Source organism: Podarcis muralis, chromosome 6 (assembly GCF_964188315.1).
Source record: "Podarcis muralis chromosome 6, rPodMur119.hap1.1, whole genome shotgun sequence".
Classification (NCBI taxonomy): Eukaryota; Metazoa; Chordata; class Lepidosauria; order Squamata; family Lacertidae; genus Podarcis; species Podarcis muralis.
Window position 1 is genome coordinate 66210976 of NC_135660.1, and position 21122 is coordinate 66232097.

Consider the following 21122-nt stretch of genomic DNA (forward strand, 5'->3'; position numbering starts at 1 on the left):
GTGAATTATTTTAAATATATATAGTATAAGAATAATACTGATCATTGAACTAAAATAGCTTAAGGCCACAATTCTGTGTAAACATTTCTGGAAGTCTGTTCCAATGCATGGTACAACTTTAGACTAAAGGTGAGAGCTGACATGATTGAAAGCTCTTTCACACAAAAATAATACCCCCCCCCCCCGTCTCTCTGTGTGTGTGGAGAATGTGCACAGTAGCCCAGTGTTTCCCAACCTTTTTTGGGCAAAGGCACACTTGTTTCATGAAAAAAATCTCGAGGCACACCACCATTACAGCCCCGTGACTTCAGCGCGCAGCGTCACGCCGGGAGGGACGCACGAAAGTGTAAGTTTCAATTTTTTCCCCTCCCCCTTGCCTTCCTTCTGTGCCAACCGCCAAAAAGCCAAGAAAAAAAGCCAAGACTTTAGGGCAGCAGGTCGACACGGAAGAAGCTCCTACCTAAGGACAGGTGCGACGGCCGTGTCCTCTTCTGCCACACTTGGCAGCCCTGCCTCACGGTCGTGACTCCCACCCTGATTTCTCCCCGCAGGTCGAGCGGCACAGGCAGCCCAATGTGTCCAGCCCAGACACAAGCCCCGCTTCCCCACTCTAGATCCTGAATGCGACCAAGTGCTCTGGACTCCCGAGCAGGGTGGGAAAGAGGACTCGCATCTGGTAGCCTCCGGGCTCCTCGCCTGCTCGAGGGATGGCATTGCAGGCAAGCTGCCGGCCGTCGCCATCGCCACCCCCTCATGCGAGTGGACCTGCCCGGAGTGGTGGGCCGGGGGAGGCTCGCTCTCTGTGGGGATGTGGCCCGCACGCGCGGCCCCGCTTCCTCCTGCCCAGGGCTGAGCTCCTTACCCGCGATCTCGGTCTCGCGCACGCGGATCCCACTTATTCTGAAGCTCGCGCCACTAGCCGGGGCTCTCACACCGTGCCAGGGCGAGGCGGCGCGGCCCACTGACGTCATCGCGGCTCGCCGCCGCCCTCGACTTCCCTGTTCCCTCCCCTCCCTCGGGTCGCCGTGGTTACCGAGGACTGCAAGCTGCTCGGGCGAGCGTGGGGCATTAAGTGGGAGAAGGAAAATTAAAATTAAAACTCGCCTGAAGGCCGCCTCTCCGGATACAGTGGTGCCTCGCAAGACGAAATTAATTCGTTCCGCAAGTCTCTTCGTCTTGCGAGTTTTTCGTCTTGCGATGCACGGTTTCCCATAGGAATGCATTGAAAATCAATTAATGCGTTCCTAGGGAAACCGCCTTCAGACCAGGTCCGGGGACAGTCTGTCCCCCGACCTCTTCTGAAGGCTGGGGGGGGGACAAGGGCTTTTCTTCCCACCCCCAGCATTTTAAAAAAACCCGGGACAGCGGAGGACTTCTCCGCTGTCCGGGGCAATCTTAAAATGCTGGCGGGCGGCATTTTAAAATCGCCCGGGACAGCGGAGGACTTCTCTGCTGTCCGGGGCGATTTAAAAGCCCCTGGGAAGGCAGGCAGGGGGGACAAAGATTTTCGCCCCCCGCCCGCCTTCAGAAGAGGTCCTGGACCTCTTCTGAAGGTGGGCGGGGGCGAAAGTCTTTGCTCCCCCCTGCCTGCCTTCCCGGGAGAGCGGAGAAAGGCAGCGCGTTTCACCGCTGTCCCGGATGGCTTTAGAAGGTCCTTGACCTCTTCTGAAGGCGGGCGGGGGCGAAAGCCTTTGCTCCCCCCTGCCTGCCTTCCCGGGAAGGCGGAGAAAGGCAGCGCGTTTCTCCACTGTCCCGGACGGCTATTGAAGGCAGGCTTTTGAAAGCCGTCCGGGACAGCGGAGAAACGCAGCGCGCCCTTGCCGCTGCCCCCCGACTTGGCTGGAAGGCTGGCGGGGGGAGAAGTCTGCTCCTCCCCATCGCCAGCCCCGCAAACTCGGGGGACAGCGGGAGAGGCGCAGCACGCCCTTGCTGCTCCCCCCCCGACTTGGCTGGAAGGCTGGCGGGGGGAGAAGCCTGCTCCTCCCCATCGCCAGCCCTGCAAACTCGGGGGACAGCGGGAGAGGTGCAGCGCGCCCTTGCCGCTGCCCCCCGACTTGGCTGGAAGGCTGGCGGGGGGAGAAGCCTGCTCCTCCCCATCGCCAGCCCTGCAAACTCGGGGGACAGCGGGAGAGGCGCAGCGTGCCATCCCGCTGTCTCCCGACATGGTTTGGAGGCTGGCGGAGGGCTTCCTCCTCCCCCAGCCCCGCAAGCTCCCAGAGCGATGCCAAAGCTGCGCGCAGCTTCGGCATGGCTCTGGGTCCTGTTCTGGGGAACGGCACACCAGGCAACGTCTCGCGGCACACTAGTGTGCCGCGGAACACCGGTTGGGAAACACTGCACTAGCCCCAAGATCTAGCTTGTATTTGTAGCTGTGGGAAGCAGTGTGATTTGTTACTCTGGGCCTTTCCAATTTGACTTGTTTTTCTTTAACAACTCTGGTTTCAGCACCATTCACTATAATAGGGAATCTAAAAATGGCCGCAACTCCCCCTTTCCCCACCCCACATAATTTGAACTGTAGTATACCCCTTCATAAAGGGCAAGTTTCAGAATATCTGCAGTGGTTCTCCCTTAAGAACAGATCTCACCTTGGACCTGGGGGTGAAATAGCAGGTGGGTAGTGGGGGAGGGGGAAGGAACATGGATCCCCAAAAAAGACTGATGTGGGAAAATGTCATCCCCAGTAAAGTCCCTGTTGCCCAAAGGGTTGTTGCTGAGAAGTGGACTTCTGTCCCCTACCCCACCCCCCAATTTGGAGGGCTATAGCCTATTTTCCCTGGAGACGAAATCTCTCTCTTGACTTGTATAGGTGGAAAAAGCCTCTGGATCACCAGGGAAGACGGTAGTGGAAGAAACTGTACCCTTTCCAGCAAGGGCCCTCGTATCGCAAGGTCTTTGGTGGTGGTGGGCTCCCCTACCCTGGATTTTTGGTATACAGCTTCTTCTCACTGGGAGAGAGAAACCTCTCCATTAACTTGAGAAGAGATTGAGGGGGAAAGAGCAGGGGAAGACCATGGATCCTGAGGAAAGATTGGGGCTGGATCTAGACACATCAAAGAAGTGTTTCAGTTTAAAGTGTTTTAATTTAACCAGGGAAAGCAAGTAGAGAAAAAACGGGACTACATGTCACCATCTGGTGGTGCCATGTTATATCGCCCATACAATGCATATACGGTAAATCGTTTTTTTCCTTTACCAGTCTAGTTGAGTCCTGGGAGAAATGTCATCTTCCCAGCAAGTTGTCACCCCAAGGGTGATTGCTAAGAGGTAGGACCTCTGCCCCAACCACAGATTTTGGGGGATACAGCCTCTGTCTTCCTCTTGGGAGATAGAGATCTTTCCATTAACTTGCATAGGAAAAAGGTGATAGTAATAACATTTTTTAAAAAAAAAACCCAGCAGAGATCCAAGTAAAAAACCTGACTTTTAAATATTTACAATGTTTACTGGATTTGAGCAACAGTGTTGGCATTTAGCAAAAGATACATGCATAGATCTGGTGTATATGTGTTGTACAGACAACGACCGTTTTGTGTGTGTTCAAGGCACGCATGACCGTACATGCATGCGCCATGGTTGGACACTGAATAGGGCATAACATGGTGAGGTGGACTTCCACATGGCCTGCCATCGCACACAATGACCCGGAAAGCAACCCCCATGCAAATTGGGGGTTGCCTGTATCTGTATGCATTGGTTTAAACTGTCTTGATATTTTATGCAGGTGGTTGGTTTATAGATTTTTTTTATAAATAAAGTAAGAAATTGCAGCCCATGACTGCAGTCATCCACACACATACCTCTGTGTGAGGCTTAAGTATGGATATGTGAGCCCTGAATCATTTGATGGGAGAAAAATAGTTTCCCCTATGCTATCAACTAAATTCTAGCATTTCAGTTTAACTGGCTTTTAGAGCAAGCTGTTAAAGCGACCCTTTTTTTTGTTTGTTTCATCAGACTCAAGTATTTGTCACTAAAAAGTATTTTTGAAGTGAGGAGGACTCAATTGTTCAATGCTCCCATAACAGGTTTGTATTCAACTCTCTGTGAATAATGAGAGTGGAGAGGCTGACAGAATTGAATAGCATACCTCATAAAAAGAAACTGATCTGTAAACTCAAGATAAATTCCAGTGTAATAGTGTGGCACAGAACACTCTGGGAGCATAAAGGAGTCTAGAATAAAAAATATGGGGAAGTCAGTCCCAAACTTCGGGAAGAAGAGAGGAAGATTATTAAAGTCTAAAGTCTAGCTAACACAAAAACAAAACTAGTTCTGAACATTAGATTGCACAGTCTGTGCCAGCAAAGCACACTGATTTCTAAACAGTAGCTTACTACAGTTCAGCCTAGACAACCAAGAATCTCAGTGCACTTTAATCAAATAATATGTTCAAGGGAATAAAATATGTCCATAGAGCAATAGTTCCATGGAACGCAAACAAGTGAGCCAATCCACCTGCCATTCTGTAAGATGCTTTTGTTAGGGTTAGGGTTTCATGGGGATTTTATTCTATTTCCTGCTGTTATCAATGTGACCATAGGACAAATGACAAATAGATAAATGCCCTTCCTTGGAGGTCAAGAGGCAATATAAACTGGAGGTGGGCAGAGGCTGCTGTGCTCATGTGCTGCCTGTGAGTTTCCCACAGGCATCTGCTTGCCCACTGGATGCTGGACTAGATAAGCCATTGTCCTGATGCCACATGCTGTTCTTACATTATTAAATAGCATAGTTATATAGAAATCTGCCCATTAACTTTTCACAGCTAGAAGGTCATTTTCTCACAGCAGAGAGCATTTGTACTAAGAAATGCAAACTTCTTTCTCCTCCCAAGTTTGTTACATTCTGCAAGAACAGAGCTTGCCCACCCATAAGGCTTTGTGAGTGAGCTGCCTCAGGTGGCAGGCTGGGGGCAGCTGGGAGGGTACGGCAGATCCAGGTCCATGAGGAGTGTGCATCTCTCCGCCATCCATACTTGTCAGTCACTTTCCTCACCCTCTTCTGCCCCCTCACTGCTGCCTGCTCCTCTGTAGCCTCCGGTTTCCTCCCCTGCCACCTTCAGTCACCTCACTGCAGTATCTCCACTGGTAAGAAATATGTGGCAATGCTTATAAATCTGAAGCAGTCCTATGCCTGGTTTTACTCAGAGTTTAGTGAGGTTTAAGGTAAAGGTAAAGGTACCCCTGCCCGTACGGGCCAGTCTTGACAGACTCTAGGGTTGTGCGCCCATGTCACTCTATAGGCCGGGGGCCAGCGCTGTTCGAAGACACTTCTGGGTCACGTGGCCAGCGTGACAAAGCTGCATCTGGCGAGCCAGCGCAGCACACGGAAATGCCGTTTACCTTCCCGCCAGTAAGCAGTCCCTATTTATCTACTTGCACCCGGGGGTGCTTTCGAACTGCTAGGTTGGCAGGTGCTGGGACCGAGCAGCGGGAGCGCACCCCGCCGCGGGGATTCGAACCGCCGACCTTTCGATCGGCAAGCCCTAGGCGCTGAGGCTTTTACCCACAGCGCCACCCGCGTCCCTTTAGTGTGGTTTACTTCCACGCAAACTGTGCATAGGATTGCACTATTGATTGGTGTAACTGGGGGCACAGGTTATCTGATTCTTGTACACTATGTGAAGCACAATACTAATTAGGTTTACTCAGAAGTAGAGCCCACTGATTTTAATGGTGCTTACTACTAGGTAGGTGTACACGGAATTACAGTAATAGTGCTTTTTTCTTTTAAAAAAAATTTAGGGGTACTCTCATTTTCCTACTCAGATTCACAAAATGTTTAGGGGTATGCGTAACCCTGCGTACCCCCAGAAAAAAAGCACTGATCATAGCAGATCCCCACCACCCACAACTAGAAACAAGGTCTTTGGTTATGTAATAAAGGAAAGGTTATCATCTTATGTGCTTGGGGTAATTCCTTTATAACCAGAATAACAATACTATCCATACCAATGTGGTAATGGATTCATAGAAACATAGAGTTGAAAGGGTCATCTAACTGGATCAAGGATCATCTAACTGTAACACAACCCTCTGCAGGAATCTCAACTAGATCATACATAGTGTCATATCATTTTTCTCTTGTTGGGTCTCCAGTTTGGCACTGACCCTGTTCTATAGTGGCCCATGCCCATTTCACAAATGTATGAATCTAAGCCAATGTGTGACGCTAAAGAAGTAAAGAATTTACATAATTTCCTTCTTGGTATTTGTCAGCCCCTAGGAATGTATCTTCTAGTGAGGCATTTTAAAAAGTTGTGTTGGTGTTTTGTTATGTAGTTGTGATAGAAACGAAATGATTGACCCAGCGATGACACAGCATCTTTGTTTTAAGCAAATAACAAAAATTGTTGAAATCCAGAAAACATTGGATTGCAAGCATATAAAGCAGATTAAACTGTACCTTGTGATCATCTGCTGGTGGTTTTATAAATTAGGGTGTTAGCTCTGGAAAATTGTTCAGAAGGGATTTAAAACTGCTTTAACTTTTCTGAAATTCAATTAGGCCATGTATGCACAGCCATCTCATAAATATTATATTGATGAACACTGAAATGCTATAACTCAGAACATGGTGCTGTCCTCAGCATTCACTCACCTTTTCTATAATTAGTGATGGATTTTACTCACTGCAGGAGAGCAGTAAAGAGGGATAGAATGGGCGGTGCATCAATCATGCACTTCCTCTAGTGGTCTGCATATAAAAAATAATACTAATTAGCTGTGTCATTTACCCTCTGTATAATGTGTGTGGGGGGTGAAAATTCTTGCAAATATGTGTTTTCAGGTTGAGCAGTTTAGTTACTTTCCTCTCATTTACGCTTCAGACCAGTTCTTCAGAATTTATAATTTTTTTTGCCTAGCTTTTAATTTTAAGTTTGTCTCTCCTACCTCAATGCTAGTTTCAGCCTGTCCTTGGTTTTATGTTATAAGATGGATTTTTAATATTTTTGTTTTTATTTTTTGACATCACCATCATTTTATTTGTATGCTGCCTTTCCACAGTTAAAACAATGTTCAAGGCGGCTTACAATATGAAAAGATTTACATAATTACAAACATAGCAAAGTAGTCATAAAATTAAATAAAACACATCAAAACTACATAACCAAACTGAACACTTTCCACATAAATATAAAGAAAAGAAACAAAAAAAATAATATAAAAAGCTAAAGGTAAAGGACCCCTGACAATTAAGTCCAGTCGCAGACGACTCTGGGGTTATGGCGCTCATCTCGCTTTAAAGGCCAAGGGAGCCGGTGTTTGTCCGCAGATGGTTTTTCCAGGTCATGTGGCCAGAATGACTAAGCTGCTTCTGGCAAAACCAGAGCAGTGCACAGAAATGTTGTTTACCTTCCTGCTGGAGCAGTACCTATTTATCTACTTGCACTTTGACGTGCTTTCAAACTGCTAGGTGGGCAGGAGCAGGGTCCGAGCAACAGGAACTCACCCCGTCACGGGGATTCAAACCGCCGACCTTCTGATCGGCAAGCCCAAGAGTTTAGACCACCGCACCACCCGTGTTATAATTAATATAAATAACAGCAAAAACTCCCGACAAAACTTTCCCCAAAATACCCCAGTCCTTGCTGGGCAGGAGCAGCAGCAGTTCTTATGAAGCCTGTCAGGCCCTGCCCTAGGCCAAGTGGAAAGAGGCAGGAAGGGGGGGGGGCCTTCAGGCTCCCAGCAGGTCAGAATCCATAGTTTTGCTGTTATTTCTTTCCCCAACAGTCCTTTGGGAAATATTTTTTAGTTGTGTTTTTTTCAGTACATGGAAGATAGGGTACTGGTCAGAAGTGCTAATTCTTGTTAAAGGAGAAGTTACATTTCATATATATATATTATAAATTGTTATAAGCTTATTCTTATAAAGAAAAAAAATGAATTTCTTTGGATTTCTAAATAAATAAATAAATCATAATTTCATATATTGACATCATTTGTGATAATTTTTTTAAACACAGGGCTCTTTTCTGGTTATTTCATCTGGTATAATCCTGAGTGGTTCTGAGTGAACAATTGGAGCAGAGCCTAATAGACAGCCAAGTAATTAAAGGACTGAAGAGCAGAAAATGACTGTTTTAATAATGAATTATTCATGTGTAAACTTAAGGCTGATGAGCTACTATTTAAAGAGTGTGGTGTTATAATACTGCCTTAGGGTGTTGCTTCAGAGAAGTTTGAACAAGTGTGTAACTTCTCCTTAAGACATATTTTTAAGTGAAACACAGGATGAAAACAGTTTTATAAATAGTAAAATAGGAAGCCATGGCCTTTTGACCTTATTCATACATTTGAGTACCAGATGATAGAAGGGAGAGGTAAAATTAAACCATTTTATTTTGGCCCAAGATACACAAGAATAGCTGTCGTTGCTTGCCATTACCGTCTGTAGTAACTTAAGGCTTATATCATCAACATAATGGAAGATTATCTCGTCACACATCTCCTTTCCTTCCTTTGCTCCCACAGTCAGCAACACTGACCCCTTAACACAGAGCTTTCCAAACTTTCCGTGTGGGTGACACACTTTTTAGACACGCATCATTTTGCAGCACAGTGATTCAGTTTTACTAGCAAACTGAAGGTTAAACTAGGTGTGACAGACCTACACACTGCAGCCAACACACTAATATGCCGCGACACACACTAATGTTAAAGCTCTGCATTAACAGAACCCAGGCTACTGTGGAACCCTCCAGGCAAGAGTGAAAATTCATCCTATTACGGCCAATGTACATTAGTTCATATCAATGTTTGGGCAACAACCGATTTATGCGCATATCGCTGTGACCCGGAAGTGGCCAGAAAGGGGCTGTAACAGGGTGGCGTGGGCTTATGCATGCTCTGCTGTCTCACGCAATGACCCAGAGTGCAATCGGGTTGCCTGTACTGCACTCGATTTACAGACATGGGAACACAGTGCTGAACATCACTAGAACCACTTACACATATTACAGAATATATGTATGTATACACAAGGGAGAGAGAGACCCACAGAAATATGTACAGTGGTACCTTGGGTTAAGTACTTAATTCGTTCTGGAGGTCTGTTCTTAACCTCAAACTGTTCTTAACCTGAAGCACCACTTTAGCTAATGGGGCCTCCTGCTGCCGCCGCGCCACCGGAGCACGATTTCTGTTCTCATCCTGAAGCAAAGTTTTTAACCTGAGGTACTATTTCTGAGTCTGTAACCTGAAGCGTCTGTAACCCGAGATACCACTGTATATATCATCTTTTAAAACATGCTTCTATCCCTCAGATACTATGCTTTCAACATACACTGAAAATTAAACTTCTGAAATGGCACTCATTCCCCACTAATGACTAATATACAGAGGTGGGCATAGCCATTAGTTCTTATGTCACTTTTTCTTTTTGCTTTGCCATATGATTTATTCTCATATTGCCATGTGGGCTCAATTCTGCAAGAACCGCTGAGCAATCTCACTCAGTACTGAAATCAGCATGTTCCAGTGCTGCCCTCTGCTATGATGCAAGCCACACTGCCCCAGTGCCGGATGACAACATTTCATCTTGGATTTATATCTTAGATTAGAAAGCTTTATGTAGTGCTCTGCTACGGCACTTTGCCCTATCACTCTGATTTATTAGTTGACCCTGGCTGCTCTTAGAAACGTGTGCAGTTTTATCTTTTTGTATAAAATATAGCAGCCCTGAAGATCTGGCCTCATATTGGCTACATCTTTCTGTCCCAGTGAAAATAGATTATTACTCTTTGTGACCTAATTCATATTGTGAAGCAATGCTGCAGATTAAACATAGAGGGTGAAATGTTTTAGAGAACGCTATTCTGCCTTGGTTTTTAAAAATAATCAATAAGAATTTCTATCTTTTTCAAAAGCCTATATATATATATATATATATATATATATATATCTGCATTAAAAGCAAATTTCTTCCTAAGCTGAACCTAGTTCTGTGATATTATGGACTTGTGATGCAAAATCAGATTTAATAACAAATTATTTCAATTAAGGAATAATTAATATTGTATCTACATACACACCACAACCTTCTGCCTCAATCCAGATGTCAGTGCTCACCTCGACACCAGCTGCTTTTACGCATTTCTCTTTTGTTGCCCCTGGCAGATATTTCAGACAATTTATTCGTTAAATGATTACATTAAAATGATTTCTGAGACCTCTGGGTATAGGGCGGTATATAAATTCTAATGATGAGGATGATGAATTTCTGACCCACTTTAAAGGAACATTTTCAAAGTAGCCTACAAAAATATACCGTAGGTTGAAACCAGTAATAAGTCAGCTAAAGCGTGTGAAGAGAACAGGGGTTAACTAGCATTAGACTGCAATCTAGTTAACTAAAATTTTAATGCACTGTACATAGGGCTGCCTTTGAAGATGATCTGGAAACCAGCTGGTACCACATGTGGCCAATGGTGTGACTGTTGAGGCCAGACAACATATTTTATTGATACGTTTAAAGTGCTGGACTTGACCTTTAAAGCCCTAGTTTGGCCCCAACTTGTTTAAAGACCTGCCTATGCCGCACAAACCTGCCCATGCTTTAAGCTTGGCATTGGAGGCCGTACTTTACTTATTGGTCTTGAGTTAGATTGGTGGGCAGTAGGGACTGGGTCATCTCAGCAGTGATCCCTGCCTTGTGGAACCCAACCCCACCTAAGAGGTGTGCTTTGTAGTATTTCAAAAGGCTTTGAAAACCAACCAGTTATGCATGGCTCTTAATGTATGTTTTATTGTCATGCTGCTGTTTTATTGATGTTTTATTGCGATGCCTCTGGAAATAGCCTTCATACTGGTTGGTTTTAATGTATTGCCTTCTGACACATATTAATTTTAAAGTTTTATTATAATACTGCATTGTGTTGTTATGCATTTATTTTGTTCACTGTCTTGCGTGGACCTATAAGGCAGCATATAGCTTTTTAAATAATATACCTTTATGTAAAAAGGACTTGGCACTAATATTTTATTTCATACTAGGAATGATTGTTCAGTTTTAGATCTCACCACCTCCTGAGTTATATGCATTGAGAAGAATGCTCTGAATGTAACACGAGGGGTAGAAGATTCGTTGTTGTGATTTATAGGTGTTTGGATTGGGACATTTCTCTTTCATTTGTTCTGTATATTCTTTTGAACATGACATTTAACAGTGTATCCTAAAAAAACAAAAAAGTGTATCCTAAAAAAACAAAAAACAGCCTCTAACCTTTAGTCGAAAAGGTTGACATTATAAACATTTTGTTCAAACAATTATTTTCCATTAAATAGAAAAATGGTTTTCAGCTCACCATCATGATTGTTTGTTTGTTAATATTGTTTCAAAGGATTCTGGGCATTAAAATGTCACCCAGCAGGGTCAAATAGCAATACACAAACAGTGCACTGAACCAAAGTTGCCAAAACTTGTTAGTACATGGACCAGCATCTTTGCTTGCCAAATGAGGTCCAGCTGCCTGATTGGGAAGACACATAGTCCGATGCTATCCCAAATGTTCTGTATCCTTGAGCACCCAAGATCAATCTCTGGAATCTACAATTTAAATCAATGTTAGGTAGCAAGTCTGGGAAAGACCTAAGACCATACTGCCAGCCTATAGTCTGTGCAATAGTAAGGCATACCTATATGTTCCCATGTAAACTTCACAATGCTCTTTTGGTGTTCCTTAGAATGCAACACCATTATGTTAAACAAAAGTGAAAAAACCTAGTGTGGTGATGTCGCTCAGTTTTTCACAACAGTTATGCACTTTTTCAGAAAAGCACTAGATTTATACTGGCTGTGGACTAATACATGCTGATATTTTTCAGATATGAAGCCATGCGTTATAGCAATGCCTGCAAAGGCAATTAAACATGGCATAGCACACACTGACTCCAAGCAGTTGTGCACTTTTTCAGACACCATTGTGCATTGATACATAGTGATCACTTTCAGAATTGGAGCATGTGGTTCAGCACCAACTTGTTAGATGAAAACAATTTGCCTATTAGATGGTCATGAAAACACCAGAAACCCAGCTTCCTGGTGGGAGGGGGAAATTGTACATCAAATGCCCTCATAAAAATGGAAATAGTTTCCATAGGAAAACATAGGCAGAAAAAAGAAAATTTTGCAGGCTTTTGTAAAGAACTTGATCCGTGCCTTTCAAATACAGCTTTAGATGTTTATTGTTTAACAGGAGCAGATACATCCAGCTGTACAATGTGCAAGCCTTAGTGATTCCTAGATGTTACACACCAGCTGCAAGGGCAAGTGTCAGTTTTGAGTGAATCATGTTTGGTTTCTCTCTATGGACCTTTGTTATACACAGCAAAAGGAACTTTAATCCCCTGATTCATGATACTTGATTCTTCATCAGCAGTTTACAACTTTGATATAACAGATGTCTAGCAGTAGAAATGAAATATTAGCTGTCACAATGACTATATGCTTGGAGGCTATAACATGAGCTGCCTGCATCATTTTTCTTATTTACCAAATCCCTATAGCTAGGTCAGAACTGACAGATGTGGTGCTGCAGAAGCCCCTCTATGTGGAGTGGGCCAATATTGTATTTAGATTCCAAATGCAGGGGAAATCCTTTGAGCGCTGAGCAAGCAGCCTGGTTGACATTCACAACTATTACATGGTGCCAAAATGATGGCATACTTGGAAAACATACTCCAACATTAAAGCAAGTAAACTTGAACACTTCTCTGCTGTTTTCTTTAATTAAGAAATGGGTAAATTAAGGAATATTGAGAGTGCAAAACTAAAAAGACGAAGCAGCAGCCAGTAACATCGAAACAAATCCTAACATTCCAGCAGGCAAGAGGTTTCAAAGGGGATCTAATAATCACATTGCTGTTTCTTTCAAGTGATAACATACTTAGCTCATGACTAAGGATGGAACTCGCTGCATCTGGTTGACCAGTTAGACTGCTGGACTAGGTTAGCCTGACCCAGCAAAACTCTTCTTGTGTGACTTGGCTAAGGTAATACAGTTAGCTTCATGGATGAGCAGGGATTCGATTTGACTCACTTCCCTCGGCTGGAATTAGCATTTTGTCCACTGCAATGTACTGCACCCTCGTTATTTTATTTTAGGAAATAGTAAGCCACTTCCTATAGGAACTTGTGAGGGTAAGAAGTATGTTGCCGGTTTTCTTACGTTAAAAATTTTTGCTTGCTTAACAGGCAATCCAGTCCAGGAATCTGGACATTGTTTTTTCCTGCCTAGGTAAAATGCCAACTACAAATGTATATGGAATTTCAACTTTCGTATCACAAGTATAATTATGAAATCAAGATTTCTAGTCAACAGAGTGATTCAAAAGTGCCACAAATTAAATGTGTGCTTTAGTGTAAGCTACAGTTGTCAGCAAGTCAGTATGTCAAAGTTCAGAGTCTGAGGGTTGATCCATGAAAGCAAAGTTCAAAATTCAAAGCTCAGGAAATGAGGTTCAGGGTCAATCCAAGTAGCCAAGGCCAGCAGTCAAGACACTAGAGTCAAACCTGAAGCACAGTCCCATGGAGGTCCAGGAGTATCCAAATCAAGGCCCGTCAACATAGGCAGTTGAGCAGACACAGCACCTCAGCTCTGCTGCCCCTTTATGCTTTGCCTGCTGATTGCAGCATCTGGGCTTGACGAGGCATATGACCCTCACCTGTTCCAAGCCTACTCCAACTGAGGAATCACACACTTCCTCCCAGAGCTAGCTAGTGGGCCCTTGCCTGCCTTAGCCTCCTGGAGCACCCTGCCTGCTGCTCCCTACGCCTCAGTGCCTGCTGTGTTAGTGGAGACAGGGCCCACTCTGGTGATGGGTGCTGCTGCTCTGGTTCCTATGCACTGGCTCCCACCTCATCATCATCCTCCCTGTGAGTACTTCCTATACCAACCTCTCTTTCCCCATCCCCAGCTTGCCCCAGTGTGCCCCAGTCCCAGCTACAGCCCTTGCTGGGATTCTCCCCTTCCTCCCTCTGTTGTCCTGACAGTTCATGACATCTAATATCCCTTTTTCTTAATAACTCTGGTTTCTGGTGCAGAGGATTACTCCATTTTAACATAGGTACTGGGATTATTTATGTACTGGGATTATGGTTCAGAGAGAGGTGGTTTTTGTTTTGTTTCATTGAAGCGTACAGGTCCAAAATGTTTGCCTGATTTGTTGGTATTAGAAATAAGCTTGGTTAGATTTTCATTTTTGGCTCTGTACCTTCTAGGGAGGAAAATGGATTTTAAACATTCAAATTGATTCAGCCATATTTGCAATTTGAAAGGAATTTTGTGATTGTTTTCATTATCATGGCACCCTACTATTTTAAGTGGAAAATGTGTGTGTGTGTGTGTGTGTGTGTGTGTGTAATGGTAAAAAAACCTCTCATTTTAAATAGCGGCTTTAGCAGAATATTGTTTGTGGTGACTTGCTGCAAAGGTGTAAATAAGAACAAAAGAGGAACCCTGCTGGGTCAGATTAAAGGCCCATCTGTTTCAGTGGCCAAGTAGATGCCTTTGGGAAGCTCATAAGCAGGACATGAACAAAACCACCCTCTCCCTAATTCTCCAGAAACTGGTATTCAGAGGCATGCCACCTAAGAAACTAGAAGCAGTACACAGCCATTGTGGCTGGTAGCTATTAATAGCCTTATCATCCATGAATTTGTCTAAACCCCTTTCAAACTGTCTAAATTGGTGGCCATTACTAAAACTTGTGGCAGTGAATTCCATAGTTTACCTGTGTGCTGTGTGAAGGAGTGCTCCGTGCTCCATTATCAGATTGAAGTGGCTAAAATTGGTTAGAGCCTGGTGCTGATAATTGCATGGTTGCAGGTTTGATCCCTGCATGGAAGAGTTGTGTATGGCTGCATTGCAGGGGGCTGGTCTAGATTACCCTCCTTTCCAACTCTACAATTCTGTGTGTCTCTCTTTTGCATAATTCTAAAGCTATGCAACTCAACAATACTGTAACTTTTCTCTTGGCTTAAGTAATAATTTCTTTGTTGATATGTGCATCTCTTAAGGCCTTGTGATTTGTATGGTAAGCCTTGCAGTCTAGGCTCTAAGAATACAATTATATTGCAGCATGTCACTGAAACTGTATGAACAGCTCCAATTAATCTTCTTTCTTTTAAACCAACACCCTGTATTTCACCAGAGAAAGTATATATATTTTTTCCTTGTGACAAAATATGAAAAAGGGACAGAGTTAGGGAAAGGAAATGTCTTTCAAATTAAGAGGAAATGTAAGCGCCAATATGTTGGTTTGCACTATGTATTGCCAGCTCCTGTTGCACAATATTAATTGATTTCCTATTTAGTATTTGTGCAAATGATCTAAGGATTTATTGAAGGAGTAGTAATGCTACCCTACAAAGGGGGTCTGGAAATATGCCAGTCCTCTTTAGCCAAATAAAGACAGCAACATCATGGAAAGGGTTCAAATTTATTGCAGACTGCGGTAAGAATAAATGATCCAGAGGAGTTCTCCAAAATCTGGACCCAGAATACAAAATTCAAGACACTTTTAAAACATTTTCTTTACATGCTTAGCTTGTGAACAATCCCTTTCGGCAACATGATTGGATAACAGAATGTGTGGACAGCTTGTGGACTCTTCATGTTTACTTCTAATTGGTTGACAAATAAGCATGGCAACAGATAGTTCTGAACAAAGTTTATAAATTCACTCCTCTTCTGTCTTGTTCAAAATGTTGCATATTTGGTCGTCTGTTACATGAAGCGATCATTTTGGAGCTTCTAGTCTCTTCAAGGCCACTTCGCATTTCTGGTATGTGAAGCTGATAAGCGAGTCCCTGCTTACTAGTAAAAAGACAGGTTGAGGTGCATGAAAAATCTCTGCTTAGCTAGTTATATACCTTTATGCAGGCAGGACAATGGCACAGATACGTTGTGATTGTGACTATGCAGGCTCAGCAGGCTGAGGTCAGTTGTGTATCAGAAACCTGTTCTGTGACAGAGGGCGAGAGCATGTCAGTATAGGGGTACTCTGTACTTCACCTTCCAGCTAGCCTGAAGGAACTTGGCAGATCTCCTGCATTCCCAATTGGCACAACCTCTCCTTGCTGTCCTGCTAGCTGCTGATAGTGGACTGTAAGCTATTGTTCAGTAGAAACTGACTCAAAGCAGAAATATGAGTGCTGTGAAAGCGATGTATGAGAGCAAATGTATGCTCAGAAATGCCTGCCTGCTATGTTGACCCCAGTGGGTCTCAGGTCATGACATTCACCTGGGTCCCAGGTAATGATACTCGGGTATCAGTAAAACTTGATCATTGTCATATTTGTTTTTTGAGAACAAGTTAAGAAATAAAAAAAGGTAATTAAGAAAACATACATGAAAACAATCTTCCCAAATGGGGCATGTTCCGTGACATTAATTGTATTTTGGCAACAGTTAAAAAAGTATTTTTGTCAAGCATTTGTTGATTTTAATAACAAGCTGTGTGTTGTTGGTTTTTTTACTGTGGTTTGTTGTGTTGATGTTTGGAGATACTGTTGTTTTAAAATGTGCAGTTTGTATTTTGAAAGCTGACCTGGAATTTGGTAACATAGGGCAATATATTAAATACCTAAAATAAGCTCTAGTCATCATAAACTCTAAATACAGATTACAGTCAAGACATCTGTCAAATGAAATTATAGCACCATTCAAGACCTTGGTTTTACAACACTCAGCAGCCCAGAGAAGGCACGTTGTCATCAAGTGATGTTTAGCAGAAATTTTACACTACCACTTCTCACTTCCTCCAATTAATAGAATAACCAGAGAATACATGACTTGAGGTTGTTTTCCAGCTATTATGTAACTGCCGAATAAGTGAATGGCTCCAGGAATTAGATCAAAATAGGGGGGAATGTGAAGGGCTTGTAAATCCTCTTCTTACCACTTCTTGGGAAATGAATGCAATATTGATGGAAAGGGGTTGCTTTAGTTCATTTCATGCAGCAGACTTGCTTCAGGAACTGTTTTTGTGATTGTTTTAAAGAGGTTTTATTGAGTGTGCTTTATATTTCTGGGTATTTTGGTAAGCTATCTTGAGGACTTGTTGACCAAAAGGCAGACTAAGATAAAAATGGTAATAGCAACAATAATAAGCAGACAGTGCCACACCCCACTGAAAGGTTCTCATTATGAGAGGCAAGCATCACTTGCCACCTGCAAACAGATTCATTGCCAGGCAGCAGACCTCCTAATAACAGTTCTCAATCTTTGTTAATAACTCAATTGCTACTCTCCTAGCTGTCCCGTATTCCTAGACTGATTGTAAGTACAGTAGCTGGAAGAATTAAATTATCAACATGGAATCAACTATCTTTGATTATGATTTGTTGTCACCCTGCTTAACTTAATTGTTCACCTGGAATTTAATCCTGCCCACAAGTACCACTGACAGGATTGCAGCCTTCATTCTAAAACTCCTGATTAGTTGTATGTGTTTTCTGATAGCATCCTGGTCCACCAGCCTATCTAGATGACTAGCCCCCATTCACTTGTCATAAATTATTGTGATTATTAGTCTGCTTTAGTTAACTGATGGATTGATCAATAAATTAAGCTATTGGCCTTTTAAGAAAATAAACGTTCATTATTAAATGTTGTAGAGTAACCAAAGGAGATGAATATTGCCATAATGCCCCTGGTTTTAAGTCTCTGTGGAACATTTGGCTAACCAACCACTGCCAGGTCACTGTAGTTTCCCAAGGTGCCTGAGTCCTTAATATAAACATCCAGCATCCTTAAAGATACATGTCCCATGTGTTGCTGAGCACTGGGATGTCATTTCTGACATCTACCCTAGGTGCTCAGGTACCTTGGGAAAAGATTCGGCATCCCCAATACCAAGAGGGAGGTTAGATGATGAGTTTGACAAGAATTTTGTGACAACTTTGTGCTTGTCTCCTTTAACCATCAGGAGTGCCACCTCTGAATTGTTGTATACTGCTGTGGTTTAACACCTATTCATTTGTTCAATGTGTCACAGTCTTCTGCTAAATGCAAACTGAATCAGCTAGAAATCTAATTACCAAAATTTTAATGTAAACCTTCACGTGACAGTTTTAAATGGTAACAAACTTTTTATTTTTATAATCCTGAGAGGATCTAGCAGGTGTTTGACTTTGCTTCTGAGAAGGGGTTATTTGAATAATAAAAAAAAAAATTGCTTGATTGAGGAAAACAAATAATCCACAGTGGTAAAAAACACACACCATAAATTGTTAGGGCTTTGCTGGGTATTTCACAAAAATGACCCATTTTAGATTTCCTGCACATATACAAACTTACAGTAAAATAAGTTTGGCAGTTCCATTAAACCCTCTATGGGGAGAGAAAAGGCATAGAAAGTCCTGACTGCATCTGTGCAAGTGAAAACTATGTTCCCCATTTTGCTCATTGGATAGTGCAGTAAACTTTTCCACTGAACTTAATGAGAGATCCAAGTAACTGTTATTGGCAACACTGCCTAATTGTCAAGATTCATGTGATCCTTCAGCTTCTGCTATTAGTGAAAATACCCCATTGTGAGCCCTATTATTCTTGGCTAACTGCTACCTAAGGGAATTTCAGCTGCATTCCAGAAAATGCAGGATGTATCTGCAGAGGGCTTCCGTGGGGAGATATGCTGGATAGCAAAGTTGAAAAATCGAGTCATTAAGACAGCAGAAGACCTTAGGGCTATAGCAAGAAAAACCCAGAAAGGGGCAGCATGCTTTTAACATTATACTTGCCTCACCTACTGCACTGCCATTTCATCACCAAGTGCTAGCAAGAACAACAACCCATGAATGCCACATAAAAGCAGATTATCTCTCACGGTTTTGACTGGTAAATCTCAGTTGTGTTTATGCAATATATAAGGCACCTTCCCATCCTGACTTGGGTATAGCAATGAGCATTATTATTATTATTATGGCACTGTGGTCTAAACCGCTGAGCCTCTTCGGCTTGCTGATCAGAAGGTTGGCGGTTCAAATCTGCCGGGGTGAGTTCCCGTTGCTATGTCCCAGCTCCTGCCAACCTAGCAGTTCGAAAGCATGCCAGTAAAAGTAGATACATAGGTACCGCTGCAGCGGGAAGGTAAACAGTGTTTCCTTGTACTCTGGTACTCATCACGGTGTCCCATTGTGCCAGAAGTGGTTTAGTCATGCTAACCACATGATCCGGAAAGAGGTCTGTGTGCAAACACTGGCTCCCTCGGTCTGAAAGCGAGATGAGCACCGCACCCCATAGTCACCTTTGACTGGACTTAACTGTCCAGCAGTCCTTTACCTTTACCTTTTTTATATACTGCTACTACTACTATATTTAGGACCAACAATTAACTTATTCCAAGAGGAGGAGGATTTAATAATGCTTGGCCTTTCTTAACCTTAGCAATTCAACTTCTCTAGTGTGAATGAAATTCAATGTCAATCACAGTAGTGCCATTCACATTAGTGGAATGGAAGTAAGTAATGTGTTTCCTGTATTACTGTCTATACTGCATTGCTCTACATGGGTAAATTGCCTGGAGTGTGATTTGTAAGAAATGGGATAGAGAGGAATACAGAAAACACCATAATGCTATTATAGAAGTCAATGGTTCATCCTCACCTGAAATACAGCTTGCCATACTGCTGACCTCATCTCAGAACGGATATTGCATGACTGAATGTAGTTCAGAAAGGGCAGCTAGAACGATTAAGAGCATGGAGTCTAAAAAGAGTGAAGGTGTCTCTTTCGGAAAGGAGATGGGGAAGGGTGCTGCTCTTTCAGAAATAAATAATTTAAACATAAGAATTGGATATAATTTCAGGATGGTATTCTATAAACTTTTACCTGGGAGAAAGCATCACTGAATCCAATAAGACTTAATTCTGAGTAGACATGTATAGGATTCTGTTGCTACTCTGGATAATTTTACAAGAGAATTATTTGCCTCAAGGTATTAGGTATTAACATTGTAAAAAACAACAACAACTAGTTTGCATATATTTACAAGTCTTAGAGTTATTGTAATGTTATGCTAACAGTTAATAGAATACATTGAAATGTATGTTTGCCTCTGAAAAACAGGGAAAGGAAAACAGGGAAAACAAAGAAAATTCTGGATTCTTTCAGGGCTTAATTAGCTACAGCGTCTATGAAATGTTATGCTATTTTATTGGATAACTTCCTATTGGTATTCCCCCCCCCCCCAATGAAGAATTTACAATTTCTCCCTGAGGTTAATAAAAAAAAATCCCACTAATAAATAAATGTATTATTTACATTCTACAAATAATTGCCATGCAGTTAGTCCTGTCAGAAATTAAAATGAGGCATCTTACTATTTCTAAATCTCCCCCTTTAAAAACAATAATGTGATTACTTCCAAAGCTGGCCTGATATATTTTGGCAGCTGAGTTTAACCACAAAATGGTGCTTCCCCGGCAGAGATGAGGGGGAGTGAAGATCTACATTGGGAACAAGGGGGCGAGGAATCAAATTAACTTCACCCAACAGCTGAACTGGGAAACAAAGGTCATTACAGGATGAAGAGGCCTGTCCAGGACACCCCAGAGGGCAGTCTCCACATTCCCTCCTCAAGGGTGGGAGGAGACCAGCAGTGCTGCGTCTTTGCCCAGAGGTGCTGTGGAGGTAGCGGGGGGGGGCTGCTGAGGAGGAGGCTGACCCAGCCTCCAAGTGGCTACAGCCACTCTTGGCACTGTAGCAGCTGGTAATGTGCTCCTTGAAGGCTGGGACACCCCTTTGGATCCTGCCCCCTTCACTTTGCCTCATGGGCAGGTCAGCCCTGGTTACTTCTCATGGAGTATTCACTGTCTCCGAACCTCAAATAGAGACACAGCGATCACAGCCAAAGTTTATTGGTTTAAATTTAGGACCTAAGCAAGCAAGATGTGGAAAATCCATTATCTTCTCCAGACAATAATCCCTCAAGGCCTTCCCCTATACTATTTTCCTGATCTACACACAAACACACACACACTTGCTTTTCTCATAGTTGAGGGACAAGCATATTGCTGTGGCTGTGTTTTATATGGGAGCTATAATAAATAGCTGACATTGTCTAATTTCCTTACAAGCAAATCAGGATGTATGGTGAACAACTTTCTGGAAGCAA

The 21122-nt window shown here is 42.9% G+C and overlaps 1 protein-coding gene across 5 annotated transcripts in view; it reads left to right on the top strand.

Moving 5' to 3' along the window:
• PRKG1 (protein kinase cGMP-dependent 1) overlaps positions 1 to 21122 on the top strand; it is a 599721-nt gene that overhangs the window by 443703 nt on the left and 134896 nt on the right. The gene's annotated exons all lie outside the window — the stretch shown is intronic.